Source organism: Ambystoma mexicanum, chromosome 10, assembly GCF_040938575.1.
Source record: "Ambystoma mexicanum isolate Mex_15411 chromosome 10, UKY_AmexF1_1, whole genome shotgun sequence".
NCBI classification, from domain to species: domain Eukaryota; kingdom Metazoa; phylum Chordata; class Amphibia; order Caudata; family Ambystomatidae; genus Ambystoma; species Ambystoma mexicanum.
Genome location: NC_090932.1, coordinates 1,371,445,002 through 1,371,452,100, shown reverse-complemented (window position 1 = coordinate 1,371,452,100; position 7,099 = coordinate 1,371,445,002). Strand labels below are relative to the sequence as shown.

General features: G+C 48.8%; 1 non-coding gene across 1 annotated transcript; it reads left to right on the top strand.

The window, feature by feature from the left end:
• The first annotated feature begins 4,864 nt into the window (after window positions 1-4,864).
• LOC138496234 (U1 spliceosomal RNA) lies at window positions 4,865-5,036 on the top strand. Its single transcript, XR_011277771.1, has one exon. It is a non-coding gene; the product is annotated as a U1 spliceosomal RNA (small nuclear RNA).
• The last annotated feature ends 2,063 nt before the right edge of the window (window positions 5,037-7,099 follow it).

Here is a 7,099-nt window from a genome sequence, read left to right as displayed (position 1 = left end):
GACAGGGTAAGCTAGACAAGGCGCTTGTAAGAGGCTTCTTTTGAGTTGCTTAACTGCCTCTGCCTGTTCTGAACCCCACTCCCACTTGACCTCCCCCCCCTTCAACAGATGGATCAGGGATCTTGTGATCTATGCATACTCCTCAATGAACTTCCTACTGTAATTAGTCAATCCAAGGAGGCTTCTTAGCTCACGCAGAGTTGTGGGGTCTTTCAGTTTTAAGATTGCCTCCACTTTCTTCTCCTGGGGACAGTGACCCTCAGGAGTTATCTCATGCCCCAAGAAGTTGACATGGGTTCTTCACCACTGTGCGTTTTGGAAGGATAGTTTTGCTCCGGCAAAACACTCAACTCTCCAAATTAGACTACTGCAATGCACTTTATGCAGCAGCTAATAAATATATCACTATCAAACTACAAACATTGCAAAACAATGTGCTCAGAACAGCTCTGAAACTCCCCACTAAAGAGCACATATCCAATACCAGAAGAAATCACAATTAGCTAAAAATTACTTATCGGATCCTCCTTAAAATGGTCACTTTAACCTTCAAATGCCTAAATAATGCAGCACCACCATACCTGAAGGAAAGAATAACCAGAAAATTGTCTACACGACCAACTAGAATAGCCAACTCCTACTGTCTCCAAATGCCCAGTTTCCGCTTACAAAAAACAGGTGGAAACAGCTTCCCGGTAAAAGCAGCTCAGCAATGGAATGCTTTACCAGTCAAGCTAAGAATAGATCCATCTTATAACAGCTTCAGGCGCAACACACGCATTTGGCTATGCCACAATGACCAGTAACCTATAGCCACATATGCTTGCTCTCTCTTCTCTCCTCCCAGTCATTAATTATGTAACTAACTGCAATTATTCATGCACTTGTATATACCTGTACTTATGCAAACTGTAATTATATATGCACTCTGTATATACCTTTATCTATGCAAAATGTAACTAAGCTATAAGTAATCTTGTCATGATGTGCACCCAGCTACCTAAGGGTTTAGGGCTCCCTACAAATAAATAAAAACACAAACAAACAAACTGTGGCAGAACATAACAGATTTCCGCTATGTGTTCCTCCACAGTTGAGCTTTTTATCAGGACATCATCCACATAGGCCAGGTTACCCCTTTCACCCAAGTCGGGCATGGCCTTATGTAAGAAGATATTGGGCCTCATTATGAGTCCGGCGGTAACCGCGATGGTAAAACCACCTGGTTACCGCCGGACTCGTATTACCAGTCACATAGGACTCAATGGGAATGGGGAAGTGGAAACACCCGCACCATCTCGTGATGGTGCTGGCGTTTCCACGTCCGCCTGCAGGCGGGAGGTGTTTAACCCGCCAGGTCAGACCTGGTGGGAAGATCACCTTCCGCCTGCAGGGGTCGGGATCGGGCGGTCCGGAATTAACAGTGGCGGAGGGTTTACCGCCACTGTTAATTCCGGACCGCCCGACCCGTAATGAGGCCCATTGACTTTGTTGCTGGAGTTGATGTATCTGAAGGGAGTCTGGGTCCACGTGTGTTGCTGCCCCCCGAAGGTAAAGGCCAGCTTGGTTTGGTCCTCCCTACTGACAGGCATGGTCCAGTACCTTTTGGTCAGGTTGATGGCAGTGTATACCTTTGACCCCTGGATCTGGGCCAGCCCCTGGTCAATGTAAGGGAGTGGCCATCGGGACATGTGGACCTGTTTATTTAGCTCCCTAAGGTCAGCACAGAGTCTCCACTGGCCGTTCGCATTTAAAATCCCCAGCACCGGATTATTAAGGTGCTACGGACTGGACGAATTATCCCACGGGACTCAAGGTTTTTCATGATTTCTGTCAGGGACTCTGTTAGGAAAGATTTCATATCTGAATGTAATTTTCCCTCCATGTGTCAACCCCCAAACTTTTTGCTGCTGTTATACACCCTCATCTAACCTTTGCCAGAGAAGCGCAGCCCTCAGCCGCACTCCTCTGGGCTTTCGCTCACTTCTTATGGGGAAACTGACATGCCCTTAAGACAGTCAGTACTGGGAGACTGCGTTTCCCTTAGTCCTTTCCTCATGTTGCAGCTTTTGTGCTACATGTAACAAGAGTGCAATGTAACTTACTTTACCGCACCCTTGGGTCTCTAGTCATTCTAAAGGCCCTCAAAACTCTCGCTGGACTTATTATGAACTGTGCAGGTGTGTCACGGACAGGATTGGTGGCAGCTATCGTTTATCTTATGTTTTGAACCCTTTTTTGCCATGTTATCCGTGCTTACCGCGTTTGGCGCGAATAGGTGGCCTGGCTCCAAAAATGGCCATGCTACGAGGTTCTTTGTCCTGTCCTTTGGCCATCTTGCCCCTTCACCTTCCCCAGGTCGAGCTGGCCCGGGTCAGTCCTTATTTGGTCATGCACTTTCCCGCGAAACTCAAAGCTTTCGCGGGCTTCTGCATGCCTTGTGTGTGTGCCTCCAGGATGTGGGCTGGGATGTCTGTTCCCAATACACATCATGGGTGCCAGAGAGTCTGGAGTGTCCTGAATGCCTGGGACCACCGTGGTCCGTGATTGGTCCACGTATGGAGTGAGTGTTTGTGAGCAGATCTCCCATTGGGTCCTCTCCGTTTGGGCGCAATGGGAACTTTGGATAAGAGGTGGACGAAAACACCACTACCAGGTCGATCTCCTGAGTTCACACAAACAAAGGATAAGGAGCCAAGTATCCTGCAACAAGAAGCCGAGTCGAGGAACCGCTGGTGACCCGCTGGAAGGTTTGGCACCCTGAGCCCGCTGTCGTCCTGCGAGACCCCTCTGCATCTGATCGTCCTAGAAGGTCTGCGAAGGCGATTCGACCCATTGGAATAGTGGGACCAACTATTCTCAGCGCCTTCATCAAACCCTGCAAGTGAGCCTCTTCGGAAGTGACCCAACAATTATGTACTATGCTTTTGTTTCCTATAGAGATTTTGAGCATACACCTGCTAGGCAGGAGATGTTTGGAATTGAGAGTTTCCAGGCCCAATTCCCACTTAACGATCAATTTGAATGTGGGAATGGCTGGATCTTTTGGAAGCTGCTTGAACGTCGCTTTGCTGATGAAGCTCTTACCATTGTTTACGCACACTCGGGCAAGAACAGATTCCTTCCCCTCATTTAACTGAATAGGGATGAATAACTGTTCTCTAATTTTCAGAATGTCAGCTAAACTTTGAGCTGGTTTCTCATCACTTTTGGTTATGGAATTGGGATTTTCAGATTGTGAATTGGTATACAATTTCAAAGTATTCCCTTCCAGTGTAGAATGCCTCTTAATACTGGAAGGAAGGTTGATTTTCAGGAATGTAGAAGGGTTTCCATCACCATTTTGTTGTCCTACAGCAATTACTGTCATGTCAGGTATTGGATTGTTCTGGAAATGAAACTCAATATGATCAGGTTTTTGTTCAACAACCATGCGGCATGTGCCATTTAAACTAACATGGTTGACGCTCTTTTTCAATTTTATTGGCCTGTTAGTCTGAGTCCATAGCAATGTTCCCTGTAAGGTGTGCGCCTGTGCGGCCGCGCACCTTTTGATTGTGAGCCGCGCATAGTGCTTATTTTGCCGCGCACTCTAATCATCATTTTGTTAATTTTATTATTTTTTTATTTATTTATTTTTTTTTTTTCCAGCCCGCGGCCGGGAAGTCAAGTCAGACCCCTGGGCACTCTGCAGTGTCTGCACACAATTCATCATCATAGCAAGGTAACTAACACTAGATGTTGTTACCTTGCATTGATGATTGCATCATGCATGCATCATAATTTATGATGCATGCAGATGCATGTGCAGCAAGCAGCATCATTGAAAATGGTGAGTGGCGTGTGGTGCTTGGCTCGCGCTCTGCTCGGGCCGGCGGTGGCCAAGTTCAACCGTTACTTTGATCTGTAGAGGGAGGCGGCTGAAGCAATTGCACACACTAAAGCAATTGTAACACCTGCCGCCGTGCTCCGAGTCCTGACCCTGGGGGGGCAGCCTGCCTGCAGGGCTGAGCTGGGGCCAGTGACATTGCACACTAGTTGCTTCAACTTTGAACGAAGTAACAACAAATTTGTTGTTGCACTTCTTTACAAAGTTGAAACAACTTCCACTTGTGCCTGGGGTACTGGGGGGCCGCCGCGGAAGAACAAGCCAATGAAAATTCGTGCCCGCCCAGACTCTGTGCTGCCAGGTCCATCACAACGTGACACACGTGACTGACTATGCTATTGGGCCTCTGAGCCACCCTGGCCCTGGATGGGCATGATTTATTGGGGTGCACCAGTGGACCTCAGTCACCGGGCACCACCAGACAACTTGGAGGCCGCCAGACCAGTGCCCACACACAGGACAGCCACACTGAGGAGGACCACCAGTTGAGGCGACGACGACCCAGGCCACAGTCAGCAGCCAACAGCCAGCCTGCCTCTGTGCTGCAAGGTAAGGAGGACTCTCGTCTCGTCGTATGATGGTTTTGGCAAAAACCACTATGGTGTGTTTCCCCATGGATGTCAGACGGCCGGCCCCCCCTTCCCCCAATGTGCGCCCCATGTTATCAGGTGCCCCGGTAGTTCTTGAAGCCACCCTGCCCTGCCCGGGCTCTGTTTTCGCGCCCAGGCCCTCCAACCTTAAGAAGGCCCAGCCAGCTCCTGGGGATTGGAGGGGCGGAGACTGGCTACCGGCTGCTGTGACGCCTGCCTCGTCCGAGCACCGATCGAGTACGATCGGGCCTTGCCTTCACAGCATTGCTGTGTCCTGCTGGGGGGCACCCCACCCGAGACGCTCTTGTTAAGCGGGGTAACCCGTCGGCTCAGGAGGGCCATGGACCCGCCCGCTGCCCAACCCCTGCCCTCCTGCTCGCAACTCATACTTACCTGGCAGGGGAGCATCTGTGATCACCAAGGCAGATCTCGAGTCCCAGGTTGAGGCAGGCTCATCCATTGCACACCGGATTTGCTGAGCCCTGGATGGCCCCAAATGCGGTATACTCGACTGCATTATTTCTGGTAGTGAGGGACTGCGTTTGCGCTATCCCCTGATTTATTGGTAAAAGAAAGAAAAAGTTTAGTGTGTGAGTCAGCTAGTTTACACACAGAGCTCCTGGTCTTGAAGCAGAGTTTCTTTTGCTGTAGTCAAGAGGGCCAGCCCCGAGCAGCTCAGGGGTCCAGCCCTGATGCATTGGTGAAAGAAAGAAAAAGTAACTCACGTGTGTGAGTAGGTTGGTCGCACACAGAGCCCCTGAATTTTGCTGCAGTCAAGAGGGCCAGCATTCACTGGAGGGGTAAAGTCAAGTGCACAGATGCCTAACCCCAGACTTGTGCAGATGTCCCAAATTAACCCCCTGAGGTGGCGCATAGGATTGGCCTGCTGGTGGCGGGCTGACTTGCAACTAGTGCAACCTACGGTCCATTACAGGGTTTATTTATTTATTGTGAGTGTGACATTTGTAAAGCGCACTAAGCCCAGATTAACTTAACTGGTCTGCTATTAAATCTCAGTTACCAGTTTAATGGTATTCAGTCCACTAATTGCTCATTTTTACTATAGCCGATATGATAACGCATTGGCCAGTGAGTTGAGCGCTCACAGCTGTGATGTGTGTGTGATCTGCAGGTCCGAATCCCAGTAAGGCCATCTCAGCCTTTCATCCTTCTGAGGTCGATAAATGATTACCAACACAGGTTGGGTGATATTGTATGCATATTTGTTCTATAAAAAAGAGCTTAAGCCTAAGTGCTATACAATAACTTATTATCATTTGGCCTTGGACGTCTGCTTGCATTCACAGTTATTTGACAATATGGATCTGGACCTGCTGTTATTGCATATAGCGATCTACAAGGAAGCAGGGGTGCACCTCAGTCAAAATGTTGGGGGGAGGAGGTCTAACCCTTTAAATGTGGGAGAGGTCAGGTGCCAACTTCACAGATTGTGGGGTCAGAGAGCAAACTTACTTGGGGACCGGGTCCTCTAACTTCTTCACACATTCTAATGAGAGAGACTATTCTAGTGCAGCTTCAATGTTACTAGCAGTTAACTCTCTCCTACAAATCTGAAACCACACAGTAAAGGAGTGCTGTGTGAGAATGAGCTGTCTCCTGCCCCTTAGTACCCTTCTAATCACTCTCAGTCCCTGCCCTGACATGCAAGTACTAACCCCATAAATTGCCTAAAAACGTATGCATACGAATGGGGTTGCTAAGTGAACAATGAAACCCTTTACATAAGTACTTGCAGAGCCTTTGTTAACTGTGCAGCTGCGGCGAGCACCGTTTTTCGTCTGTGCCCTGCCTTCTGAAGGGTCTGTAGTGTATGTCAGGCAGGTAATGTCATGAACATAACCCAACATTTCGGGGGGTGAGGGAGGGCTGAATCTCAACCTGCCCACTTCTACAATGCGCCACCTAGCTACAGCCCATGATGTCATCCCCAAAGTGGCAGCAGCGATAGAAATGATTTATATAAAAGAATAATTATTTTGAGTTGTCCTTGGAGAAACGCCAGAAGATATACTGACATTTTATACTGGCTGGGCATGGCAGGGCAGCATGTTTAACGACTGTGGATAAGGACACAATTTGAGATGAGCTTAAGCCTTGGGAGGAGAATAGAGCACCCAAATGTCCCTTGAAGTAGAGCTTGTTGTGCCGCAAATTCGCATTCCTCGCTTGCACACTGTGGAATCTGATCACTAAGCCTTGCTCACTGGTGGGGCTCCACGGCACGCTGCCACGCTGCCGCCGAACACCCACGGTCTGGCAGCGCATCACTCAGTTGCGCACATGACTGAAAAACAGCCCGCAAACAACTATTCTTTAGCGCACATGGCCCAAAAAAATTAGAGGGAACATTGGTCCAGAGGACCTTGTTCACACAGTCTATTAGGCGTGACAACCTATGCAGGATGTAATTCCCTAGTAGACAGGGTGTGCCCTCTGGGGTCATGACTATGACCGGGTGTTTCACTTTGTGTCGTCCAATTTTTGTTGCCAAATCCGCAGTCCCCTCGACAGGAATTTAATTCCCATCATAGTTCTGGAGTTGTCCAGGAAGAGAGGTGAGAGGGATCTGTTATCACTCCCTTCTTCCTGAATTTAGCTG